We start from the raw sequence: 14,220 nt of genomic DNA, 5'->3' as shown, positions 1-14,220 counted from the left end.
CTCCATTTACTTTAATACATGATATTTAATTTATTACAGATATAATAGGATAAGATAAGATACCTTTATTAATCCCACGAGTGGGAAATTTCATGTTAAGGCTGCCGACCTATTGCACGCAATGGCGGCGCCACCAACATATGTTACCAGTGCAAGGCTTCTTTGGGCCTATTTACAATATATAACTTGTGTGTGTGTGTATATATATATATATATATATATATATATATATATATATATATATATATATATATATATATATATATATATATATGTACAGTGGGGCAAAAAAGTATTTAGTCAGCCACCGATTGTGCAAGTTCCCCCACCTGAAATGATGACAGAGGTCAGTAATTTGCACCAGAGGTACACTTCAACTGTGAGAGACAGAATGTGAAAAAAAAATCCATGAATCCACATGGTAGGATTTGTAAAGAATTTATTCGTAAATCAGGGTGGAAAATAAGTATTTGGTCAATAACAAAAATACAACTCAATACTTTGTAACATAACCTTTGTTGGCAATAACAGAGGTCAAACGTTTACTATAGGTCTTTACCAGGTTTGCACACACAGTAGCTGGTATTTTGGCCCATTCCTCCATGCAGATCTTCTCGAGAGCAGTGATGTTTTGGGGCTGTCGCCGAGCAACACGGACTTTCAACTCCCGCCACAGATTTTCTATGGGGTTGAGGTCTGGAGACTGGCTAGGCCACTCCAGGACTTTCAAATGCTTCTTACGGAGCCACTCCTTTGTTGCCCGGGCGGTGTGTTTTGGATCATTGTCATGTTGGAAGACCCAGCCTCGTTTCATCTTCAAAGTTCTCACTGATGGAAGGAGGTTTTGGCTCAAAATCTCACGATACATGGCCCCATTCATTCTGTCCTTAACACAGATCAGTCGTCCTGTCCCCTTGGCAGAAAAACAGCCCCATAGCATGATGTTTCCACCCCCATGCTTCACAGTAGGTATGGTGTTCTTGGGATGCAACTCAGTATTCTTCTTCCTCCAAACACGACGAGTTGAGTTTATACCAAAAAGTTCTACTTTGGTTTCATCTGACCACATGACATTCTCCCAATCCTCTGCTGTATCATCCATGTGCTCTCTGGCAAACTTCAGACGGGCCTGGACATGCACTGGCTTCAGCAGCGGAACACGTCTGGCACTGCGGGATTTGATTCCCTGCCGTTGTAGTGTGTTACTGATGGTGACCTTTGTTACTTTGGTCCCAGCTCTCTGCAGGTCATTCACCAGGTCCCCCCGTGTGGTTCTGGGATCTTTGCTCACCGTTCTCATGATCATTTTGACCCCACGGGATGAGATCTTGCGTGGAGCCCCAGATCGAGGGAGATTATCAGTGGTCTTTTATGTCTTCCATTTTCTGATGATTGCTCCCACAGTTGATTTTTTCACACCAAGCTGCTTGCCTATTGTAGATTCACTCTTCCCAGTCTGGTGCAGGTCTACAATACTTTTCCTGGTGTCCTTCGAAAGTTCTTTGGTCTTGGCCATGGCGGAGTTTGGAGTCTGACTGTTTGAGGCTGTGGACAGGTGTCTTTTATACAGATGATGAGTTCAAACAGGTGCCATTCATACAGGTAACGAGTGGGGGACAGAAAAGCTTCTTACAGAAGACGTTACAGGTCTGTGAGAGCCAGAGATTTTCCTTGTTTGAGGTGACCAAATACTTATTTTCCACCCTAATTTACGAATAAATTCTTTACAAATCCTACCATGTGAATTCATGGATTTTTTTTTTTTCACATTCTGTCTCTCACAGTTCAAGTGTACCTCTGGTGCAAATTACTGACCTCTGTCATCATTTTAAGTGGGGGAACTTGCACAATCGGTGGCTGACTAAATACCTTTTTGCCCCACTGTGTATATATATATATATATATATATATATATATATATATATATATATATATATATATGGGGTGCAACGATACACAAAATTCACGGTTCGGTTCGATACTTTGGTGTCACGGTTCGATATTTTTTCGATACAGAAAATGTTCATGCTTTTTTAATTTGTCATTTATTAAAATTACGAATATATATTTTAACTCAAAAGTACAGTTTTTAAATTTAATGTTGCTGAAACAACAAAATAATGAAAAAAATGAATCTATCTGATCTAGAAATCACTCATCTTTGGAAAAGAGAGTTTATTACAGAGAAATGTCTCTTTCCAAAATAAAAGCTATACTATACGCTTCTTCTGGGCTATATTCTCAGCAGCATATTGAACATATCAGGTCCCCATAAGGAGAATCATGTGCTAACGGCTGTCTAAATGACTCGGGTAAAGTTTGTAGCATGCGTGCTTGTTGTTTTTGTCTGCTTCCACTTGTGTTTGCACTAGGATGATGTCGGCGTAAATGTGCAGTCATATTCATGGTGTTCCCACTAGTGCTGTCAGCAAACGTTAATCTGAAATGACGTTAACGCCACAACACGGCAAATCTCCGTTAACGAGCTACCGAGGATCGCCCCGTGCGTGGGGCTGGACGGCGTCAACACGTTAACGAGCAAACTGCGCTAATGCAGTAGTTCCCACCCATGTAATTGAGCATTGCATGGCACATCCGACATACTGCTTTACTTTTGTCCATGACTCGCTTACCTTCAGGGTCATCCTCAAGTGAAGACCAAAATAGTTCCAAAGGCCAGATCTGAATGAGGGTAGGGGAGGTTCAATTTGCCATGTTGCAATGAGATTAGCTTCTGTCTTGCTAGCTTGTGCTGCGCTCAGTGGATCTGCACTCGACAGTGCAGCCTCGGCGGAGTAGTCAAACGCAGATCCACTGAGCTCTCAACACAGGCAACATCGTCGGAAGAAAAGTTGATAAAATAAATTAAAAATTTTGTGTTGTTCAATACATATGCGTACCGAACCGAAAGCACTGTATCGAACGGTTCAATATCGATACGAGTATCGTTGCACCCCTAATATATATATATATATATATATATTTAAATCCAAAATTAAATCAGATAAAATGAAGTCAATCATTCTCATTTAGTCTCAGTTACTTTTTATTATTTAAACTTCCAAACAGTATTATCTAACGCAGGTTTTGTTTGCTCACAACATAGTGGTGCTATCATTAGCACTGTGTAGAGTTTCGGTTTTATGCCTTTGAGGCTTCCTCCCACAACTCAAACATATATTTGTTGGGTTAACTGGTGATTCTAAATTGGCTGTAGGTGTAAATTTAACATGAAATGTCTGTGTCTTTGTGTTGCCCTCTGATAGAGAAACATGTTCAGGATGTACCCCGTCTGTTTGGCTATATAAGATGACGGGGACAATACAGTTGGAAATAACATTGCAAGTGCTTAAAATAAAAAGTAAGACGATTACAATAACCCAACTAGAAATTGCATGCAGAAAATATATTTGATAGAGGAGGTCATTTTGGATCATTAGAATTAGAAACAGCAATCTTTTTGCAGAAGATTAATAGATTATATTTCCTGTCAGATGGACAGTATTCTAGAGCCACGTACCCAGTGAAGCTCATCTGAACACACTCTGGACACTCTGATTCCTCGTAGTAGCATTGTCCTCTGGGTATGGGCCATTAAAGCAGTTCTCTGCAACTGACACCCATGAGACTCCTCTCACTGCTGACATTCATATTTTTTGCCCGCTTGACCTTGTTCAGCAACATCAACAATGAGTTTTATGATTACAGCAGTCTTGCGTCTTGTTCAATAGCTGAGGAGGGCTTGTTATGAGTCACTAGAGGCAGAAACTTCAGCGAAGAGTATGGAGTGCATCTACTGTCTTAGTCCTCACAGAGAATTGCAGCAGTGCTCACAGCATGTTAATAGCTGTTGGCAGTATACCTATCACATTCAGTCAATGCCAAATCATATTGCTGTTTTAAACTTAAGACCTCTGTTTTTTTCTTGATTTCTTCAAAACATAATAGCAGCTTTAGGTATTATTTTGTCCAAACAATACCTTGTGGAGACATGGGAAACTGTAATCTACTTAAAACTGATGTTTGTGTAGGCACCCAGCCTGGTTTGCATAAATCCAACATGCACTTGTCATGCTTTATGGGAATTATAGTTATATTAGTGATAATGAATATTAATGAGAGGAACGAAATTTTGGAGGGGGTTCCTGAAAAGCAGTCTTTGAAATGTTTTCCTGCTTCCCATGGTTCTGCATTGTTACAAAACAGATGGCCACAAGACAAAACCTGCAGACAGATGTGGGTGGTGGTCTGGACTGGCTCTATCGTCGGTTTTCCTGCAAATCCCATTATGTGAGTTATCTATTGTAATGTAAGACTATTAAATTCTTTGTCTTAATATTTATATACCACATCACTCTAGTATTATTGTCTTCTGAAATATCTTAATGAGTATGGAAGGGAGGGGGTTTGACTTTTAGAACAGTTAATATACAGGACCTCCTATCTGCAGGGTAATGATAAAACACTTGCCTCAAACTGTTCACTGTAAGTGGTTTACCATCTTTCACTGTAGTAGCCACATCCATTAGAAATAATAGAGAAAACAAGTGAAGACCTAAATGCTGTGTCTCCTAAAATGTATAATGTGCCATTAACAATACTATGTATTTTTCCTTATCTATATTGTGGATGGATTTTTACTGGAACTTACAGTACTAAAAGCCCTAAACCATTCACAACAGCTACATAGTACATTTTTTCCAGTATGAAATGGCAATGCTGTACATCCTACAAGCTTCTTTGTGGCTAATAGGTTTAAGTATATATGTTTTCTTTCTGGCCTAATGTGTAATTCTATAGACACACAAAATATTGATTGGAGAATGCAGCAAAACCAAAATTATTTTGACCATATGATGTGATGTGCATCATACTTATATTCAGAGTAACTCAGATTTTAAACAAAAACCCTGAAATTTCTCTACAAAGAGATGCAGATACTAAAGGGTGGTAATTAAACTGCAAAATGACATAAGTGACTGACAACCTTGCATTTACAAGAGTATAACCAGAACACAATCCGCTATTTTAGTCAAGTCGCATATTGCAAAGAAAGGGATCACAGATGATTTGCAGTCACTGATGCAGACTGACTCAGATTGATTGCAACATGTTGGCAGTCTTTCTGTGCTTACAAATTAGACTGCAATTATTTGCAAACCTTCATCAGTCTGTCTTGAGAATGATTGCAATCAATCTGAGTAAAAAAAAGGGCCATTATTATTTTTTTTAGTAGGACGTAAAGCATTTTAATAGTTTGGACAAGCAAAAAGCTTTTTATTTGAATCAAATATCCAAATTATATGACATTTAAACATGTCTGCTACTGGATTCAAACTCAGAAAGGTACAAGCTTGTGTATGTAAAACGACTAGGAGATAAGTTAAATACAACTTCCTTGGTGCATTTCAGGAGGAAAAATCCAATCACAAAGATTAAAATTCTGTCTTGTCAGCTCGTAGCACTTATCCTCCAACGACAACCTGCTACCTTTTTCCTTTCTGTCTCTAGCTCTCTTTTCCTCTCCTCATCATGTGAGTGTGTTGTGTTTGTTTTGTTTTTGCATAGGGTGTGGCATGCAAAAACATTCCCACACTTGGGCTGGCACACCGGATAATCATTACCACTTACCTGAAGTATAAAACTTTGGACCTGAATGCCCATCATTTCCAGATCATTGATTGTATCATTGATCATTGAGGGTATTGTTGTCAAGGCTAATTAGTAGCTGAAACTTTAATATAAATAGTTTCTTTCTAGTTTTGTGTTTCCTAAGTCCCTGACTGTCCTTCCTTCTTTACAGAAGACTACTTCATGCACCTACTCTGAATTCTGCTTTAGTATCTGCCTATCCCCCTTCCCACGTGCCCACTCATGCTCATTCTAGGCATTCTAGCTCTTTGCCCCCATTCTCCATTATTTAGTTACTGAACTTACCTGCAGCCATCTGGACTTGTGGACTCTTCAAAACCCGCTGGCATCCCCATTCCCCTGCACATGTTGTGTTATTGTTGAAGTGGTAAAAATAAAACTATTAATTAACTCAACATTTTGATTTTGGGCCCTCCTGGTTAAACCATTACAGTAGCCACTCTTTGAATCAAATCAGTAACCTTAAAATTGTTGACAAGTGGGGCAGGGATAGCTCAGTAGGTAAAGTGGTCGCCCCATGATCGGAAGGTCGGCGGTTTGAATCCACTTAACGGCTACCCTGAGGTACCCCTGAGCAAGGTACCGTCCCTACACACTGCTCCCCGGGCGCCTGCTTAGTGGGCTGCCCACTGCTTCACAGAGTGAATGGGTCAAATGCAGAGAAAAACAAGTAATTTCCCCATGGGGATCAATAAAGTATCCATTATTATTATTATTAAGTATATAATATTTTTTCTCTGTCCATCTTTATTTATATGGTAAAAGAGCAGAAACATAGGTTAGACGTGTGTAGTAAAAATGAAAGCATATACATACTTTATAAAATATACATGTAGCCTACAGGTCCAAGTGCAAATATCTAATCAGCTTCTTTTCTGCTTACCAACAAAGAAAAGATTGATTTTGCTTAAAAATAGCCATAAAGAGGTCTTTGAGAAAATGACTCTACCTCTTACTTGATTTATTACTTCTATAAATCCTGGAATTTGTAGTGTCATTCAGTAGTTCCAATTTAGAATTATAAAAGGTATACACTAAAGCTAACAATGCTTTATAGTACATGGGTACATGTGATTGACAAGTTGCTACCCTTCCTTGGCATCTCTGTTCACATAATTGTTGCCTCCCAAAAACCATGATGGTGATAGCCAAACACAAAGCCTGAGGATTTTAAATGGTATTCCACAAAGCAGTGGGTGACATCACAGTGTTTTATTTAACTGTGAGAAATTGGAAATGAGGTAACAGCATGAGAAAAAACCTCCTCTGGAACTAGTGATGTTCCCCACTTCTCAAATCTTTTACTGTCAATACTGTAATGTCATTTAATCAAATAAATAATGTAGTATATCTCTTTTTGGGGGTGTTTTACCAATTTGAATAATATCAATGGGGAAAAAATGAAAAAAGAACTAAAAAGCAACAGCTATATATTTGACAGGTTTTACAAATGTATCGGATCAACCTTACTTAGGATGTGCACAGTAAAAGCAGCCTCATACAGTCTAGTCTGGTCTTATGCACAAACATACAAATGCAGAAGAATACACACGCACACACACTCACACACACACATAGTACACTGAGTGCCAGCTCGTGACATTTCTGAGCATGCCATAGGGACAAGTGGTTGAGGGTTGGCAGAGGGCTAAGTGTCTGTCTGTAGGCCTGAGATAACGGCTGTCACCTCCCCAAGTCCTCTCATTCACACACAGACAGAAACAAAAACACACAAAATACGCTTTCTCTCTCTCACTCACCAGCCTACAATTAAACCATCCATCCGGTGTGACAGTGAATGCTAGTCAGCCGACCATTCAGCAATGCTCAATATCAATAGAGTCCCTTATTCTCGCTCTATTGTTGCTATGTCGAGATGGAAATGGGTTTAACAGTTGGTAGAACTACATGGCCTGTGAATAGAACTGGCTTATGACTGTGTTTATGCATTGTGCTGCTCTCCTGTCTTTCAGCCCAAGATCTTTAAAAGTGCTGTGATTATGCAAGAGCGGTGATGACGCATTGTTTTCAGGCTATCAACTTTGGCACATGTAGTGTGTGGATTTGTCTTTCCTGTGAGCATTTGCAGGGTACCTCATTGTGTCACTGACTCATTGTGCTGTGATGTGTGTGCATGTGTGTTGTAGTTACGCGAGAGTAGAAACAAGAGGAAGAGAGATAAGGCAGCCAGAAGATGTGCAGAAGTGCAACAGCTATACACAGGCTTTTTCACAGGGACAGCAGACACCTTTGACTAACGTACTAACCCCTTTCTTTCACAGGTAATCACTTTTTCTCATTCAAGCATATGCAAAGAAAGGCAGAGAGAGAGAGCGAGAGCGAGAGAGGAAGAGTTAGGGTAAGAGAGAGAATGAACCATTGAAAGAAGAATACCAGTTTTTTGAGCCCCATTGATTTCAACAAATGGCTACACATCATGGTGAGAATGGTACACTGGGGGGCAATATCTAACAGAATATATGAAGAACAGTTTGTTTTCGATCTCCTAGGGAAATAAGTGTGTATGTTGTTGTTTGTGATATAGGTATGTACATTTTCGTGTCTAAAAAGGGTTTGAATAGAAAGAGAACAGTGGCACACTAAATCAGCAAAAGTGGTACATCTCTCTCGCTCCCTCTCTCTCTCTGTCAGTGTGACTGCATCTGCATTAGCAAGCAGGCCCATTTGTCAGTGCAGATTGTAATTAGGGAGACTAGATCAGAAGTAAGGCAACCCAGAAATAATCAGCCTCTCATTTAGGGTGTGTTAGTCTTTATGCATGCCCTTTTGTATGTGTTTGTGATTGCATGCATGCCACCAAATGCATTTACATCCAATAGGAACCTATTTGGGAGCCAAGGCCACTCTCTTTGGCCTTCACTCCCTCTCTTAATTTGTCTCTTTCTTACACCCTACCCACAATCTGAGATCCCTCCGCAGGCACGTACTTTTTCCCAGCGTTGCTCTCTTATTCATCCACATCCCGTCCGTCCTTATCATTCATCCCCGCACTCCGCCCTATTTCATTCTGACTTCCTTAGCTCTACCAATACAGAGCTGTCTAAGAACTCTCAGGTGGTTCAAGTCCATTACTTTGGGAGATAGAAAAACACTGCTGAGGTGTTCTGATTGAGGCCTATTAAAATTCATAAGCTGTGGAATAAGGCCAGAGATAAAATAAAATTCTTCTGCACAGTGGAAGGGTGGGGTGTATATGTGTGTGAATTTGTCAAGTGTTTATGAAGAAACAGGAAAGGCAAGTAAAGAAACTGAGAGTGATAAATGCTTGGTGATCCCATGAGCCTTAACCTCTTTAAATTATCTCTATATTTCATCCTCTTTTCTTGTCCTCTTGGTGTTTTCCTCCTTCCTTTCAATTTGTCAGTACTTCTTGTGTATTTGCCTAACCACCTTAGGTCTACTGTTTATATTATTTTTCATCCCACTATAATGTACACATTACATACTATAAAATACCTTTTCTTTTCTTTTAGTTCCAGATTTTAAAGAAAAAGTATTATTTCCCACATTTGTATAAGAACTGAAGACCATCAGACAGAAAAACACACATTCACACATACCAATTTCTGTTTTCCCCTGCATCTATGTAAAACACACAAAGAGCATAATGTGCAGGCAACTCAACAAGGGGCAGAGGTCAATAAATGTCACTAGAATGAGATGTCCTGCTTATCTCCTTCATTTCACTCGATTCTTTTTCCTCTTCCCTGTTGTTTTCCTTTTCCACAATAGACTCATCCTATGGGTCAGTCCAGCCCGTTCTCACTCCCGAGGCATAACATGTCGACGTTTTGTCACGTCCCACGGCGTTCCTGAAGAACGCGAAAGGAGACCTTCGGCGTTCTTATGGCACGCGGCGGGTTATGGCTGGAATCCAGTGCAATGACACTCCCGCGGTAATAGACGTTCCAGCCCTGTATTCCAGCCCTAAACCTAACCTTATCCCTAGCCCTAACCATAACCTTATTCCTGATTTTAACCAGGACTATAATGATGTTAAATAGCGTGTTTCTAAGCGATTTGAAGAAAAAGAGCGAACATGTGTAGATGGAGTCCAGACGGTTCTCATATTTCCTCTTTTTTCCGAGGTCGTCATTTAGGAACGTGGTGGGTAGCCGAAACCGTAATATGTTGACGATTTGTCGCCTAGCGTAAAATGTTACGCTTTGGGAGTGAGAACGTGTTGGTCAGTCACCTATGATTTCATTTTTCAGCTTTATAACAAAAGTTGAGGAATGATACCATGGAGAAAGGCACAGAGAAAATGCCTCACCTTAGTTGGCAAACGTGAAAAAGGCTAGTAATGAAACAAAAACAGTTGGTTTAGCCCGTTATAGTGTTATAGTTACGGCACTGCAATGGCACCATTTGGCCAGGTAAAATTACAATATGACTATGTAGCTACTAACCCTAGATGAGCTATGAGCTTCTCTTTCTTCATCATGGATGTATTTTTTTTAACAGTTGACCGTTCAGGTAATTGTATTTCTATGTATGTCTAAATAATACTGACACAACCCACTTAATAAAATTAAGGGTCACATTTATATTTTTGAATAAATGTGGAGTTGCAGATGGAAGCCTTGTTGCTGCTGTCTTTGGTACTTTTTACCTACTTTTTTTTCAGTTTCCCTCTTCATCGCAGCTCACATAGAGCAGGAAGTAACTTTTATATACCTGTCAATCAAGTTATCACACTTCATCACCATCTTTCATCCATCCAGAGAGTTTTGCATTATTCTTACTTGGAGGAGCAGCAGCTCTCAACAGGATCAGCAGGATATGCTGACGAGGGAAGCGAGCCGAAGCTCTCATTAAACTATGTCAGCAGGGATTCTGATCTGCGCTCCCTTTGATTCATCTGTGGAACATCCGATCTCTTGCCAATAAGATGGATGAATTGCTGCTACTCAACATAACAAACATGGACTTTTCGAGCTCTACTGCCCTGTCACCCTGTGCTTCACCAAAACCTGGCTGGGCAAAAACATTCCCAAAAGCTAACTGTATCTATTAGGCTTCCAACTTCTCTGAGTGGTGTTGTGGAAGTTTTCCATTTAAATAAAGCCTGCAGACAAGCGGTGAGCAGTAGCTAACAGTCTTTAATCAAAACAGAGAACAGAAAACCAAGCTTGGGGGAGAGCCTGCATGATCGTGGGGCAGACGGTCAGCAGAGTCTCACCCCTGAGCCTAACATGGCTCTCAGTTAAATACCTTTTCCAGGAACAAAAGACAGTACACAGTTGTTTCACACCTTAAGGTTCGCACTCCCTTGCTACCTCCCAGAGTCATCGAAGAGACAAAAGACTCTTCCTGTGGAGTTGTCTGCTTCCTCCAACTTCCTTACCAGACCCCCACCATCTGTCTAAATGTATGAGTGCGAGACATGTTCAAATCCAGTGGCACCAAGTCATTATACAATAAAAGAATATGAATAATACATAAATAAAAGAAATTCCTATACAGTGGATTGAAATATGGAGCTTTTAGGGAAAGTGAGGAGAGGCAGAATCTGTTTCTATATAACCAAAGGTTGGTGTAAACATCACAGTGTTTAAGTCCTCAAAGACCATTGTCATCGAATGTTGTTTTATTCAACCTGGGAAATTTCATCATTTATTCATGTTAACTTTCAGATCCCACCTCAGGCCTGTGTTAGTGAGGCGTTACAACACCTGGCTGACCAAATAACCATGGCTGCTTTTTTCGCTCATGAGACAGCCCTGTTGCATGCCCAAAATCACATTCAGTAGCACACACTTCCATTTTGCTTGCCAGGGGACTGGGTCTTAAACCCAGCACTTTCAGTTTATTTTGTATATTCGATTTTCTTATGTTGAGTTCGTTCCAAGTTCTCATGTTATTAATTAGTTAGGGTTTAGTTGAACTTTTTTTCTAGTTTTTGTTTCATCTATGTTTCCTTGGTTTTGTGTCTTTTCTGTTGTGCAGTCTGTCTTGTCTTATATGTTTTACTGCTAATTATGTCCATGCCTTTGTTTCCCTTATCCGTTTCCTTGAGTCTCTCCTTGTGTTCCGTGTCTCCCCATGTATTTCATGTCTGTGTGTTCCATGTTCTATTGTCAAGCTTGTGTTTTCATGTCTATGTCTTTCCATGTTACCTGTTTTCATTTTGAAAGTCTTGTTTCTATGTTCAGTGTGTTTAGTTTTACTTTTCCCTGTGGTGCAATCATTAATTGTGTCAGCTGTTCCTTCCCAGGTGTTTAGACTTCCCTCATTACCTGCCTGTGTATTTAAGTCCTCTGAGAAATGTTTTGTCTCTCATCCAAGTGACAAGCACTGACCAAATGTGTTTGCTTTTGGAACTGTGTCTTAATTCCACTTATTTTACATACACGGGAATTCAAGTACTACAGGCAGAAACATGGATGTGCCATGGGTTCCCCAGTTTCACCCATTGTGGCCAACTTGGGAGAAGTGGAAAAGAGGACTTTGTTATCCTACCCTGGAACACCACCAAGTCATTGGTTCAGGTAAATGGATGACACCTGGGTGAAAATCAAATCTCAGGATGTATCACAATTCACAGATCACATTAACTCAGTGGCCCAACACGTCAAATTCACCAGGGAGGATATGAAAAGTGGCAGGTTAGCCTTCTTAGACTGTGAGATTTCCATCAGTAATGGGGGACGTTTAAAAGCAGATGTGTACCGTAAACCTACACATACGGATCAGTATTTAAGGTTTGACTCTCATCATCCACTGGAGCACAAATTGGGTGTCATCAGGACGCTACAACATAGAGCGATCACCATCCCCATAGACACAGCAGCCAGGGAAGCAGAAAAACATCACATCAAGAAGGCCCTGAGCAAATGTGCTTTTCCCAGTTGGACATTTGTTAAATGTCAGGGCTCTGTGTGCGGGCAGGTGGAAATGTGGATCCAAATGCAGGACTCCGAGACAAAATGTAACTAAAACCACAGCTTTTATTGCTGGCATGAAAAAAAAAACCCAAACCAAACCATGAAACCAAGCAGGAACACAGGCAGAGTCTGAGGGTACGACGCGACACCGAGCATGGGAAAACACAGGGCTTAAATACACAGGGTAGTAATGAGGGAATGGGCCACAGAAGGGAGACACAGCTGGGGGAGATCAGGGCTAACGAGACGGGGGAAACAAAGCTGCACACACTAACATAAGACAGACTTTCACAATAAAACAGAAAACATGAATCACAACTCAGAGACACGGACTCAACACAGAGAGACAGAAAATGACACATGGAACGGAACTATACATGAAACCACAATTCCTAAAATATGGATAACAGAAACATGAAACTCTAGTAATAATAATAATAATAATAATAATAATAATAATAATAATCACCACAACCACAAGAGAACAAGAAAACAATCCATGATGCAAAATTACACCAAAACATAATAAACTCAAAATACTGGGTCCAACGGACCCAGAACCGTGACATTAAAGATGGGAAGGCATCTAAAGAAAGCTCCAGCCGATCCAGGGGAGAAGAAAAAATGCTGCCTAAGTGAAAATCCTTAGTGATCCCGAATGTGTCAGTATCGGAACAGTTGAGACACATTTTCTCTAAATGCTCTGTGGCTTTTAAACCCCAAAACACGCTGCACCAAAAATTAGTCCACCCAAGGATCGGGTCCCCCGACACAAACAGAGTAGTGTATGCTGTTAAGTGCCAGGAGGATTGCCAGGATTTATACATCGGAGAAACCAAACAACCTCTGGCAAAGTGGATGGCACAACACAGAAGAGCTACCTCATCAGGGAAGGACTTTACACCTACAGGCCAGTGGACACTCTTTCAATGATGAGGATGTACACATACAGTTACATGAAAAGGGAAAATCCATCTCTGAAACTCTCTGAATGGTACTCATAGCCGTTGATGAGTGGTCTTTGATCAATGATCAATAGTCTTTAATCAATGGGCTTTGATCAGTTGTTGTTGATCAATAGTCATGACAATTTGCATATTAATGATCAAGAAACTGAACTCACAGCCCATTGTTGTTTTGTTTTGTTTTGTTTTGTTTTTTTCTTCTCTTGGCTCTCAGCGAAGGCGGTCGCACTTTTCTCCTCTCCTCCTCACCCTTATCTGTCCTGCTTAGCCTCTATGTCCTTGTCTTGTCTCGTGTACATTACTTTCCCTGGAATAGACTCACACGGTCGTTCTCTAAAACCTAAAAGAGAATTATGGATTTGATCAACTGGTCTCTGAATGCTATTGACACCATTTTCTCAACGAGAAGTCGGGGCTCGGGAGAGTCTGAGTGCCCTGGAGGGACTTTCCCTGCCGGATACACGATGGACGGGTGGCAGAACTGGAGCGTCATGTGCCTGGCGGGACTGTCGATCGAGGACGCTGAAGATATCTATCTATTCGGAACCGTGATAACAGGGTTTTTGCTGATCGGAGTTGGCTTAGCCCTGGTTTATCGGAGAAATAAGAGAGCGGAACTGGCTGTTCAAACTCCCCCAAGGCTGCCCGCTGGAATCGAAGCGATGGGACGAGGCGCGACCTCTCACAACGAACGT

Source organism: Astatotilapia calliptera, chromosome 6 (genome assembly GCF_964374335.1).
Source record: "Astatotilapia calliptera chromosome 6, fAstCal68.1, whole genome shotgun sequence".
Classification (NCBI taxonomy): Eukaryota; Metazoa; Chordata; class Actinopteri; order Cichliformes; family Cichlidae; genus Astatotilapia; species Astatotilapia calliptera.
This window is presented reverse-complemented; position numbering follows the sequence as displayed.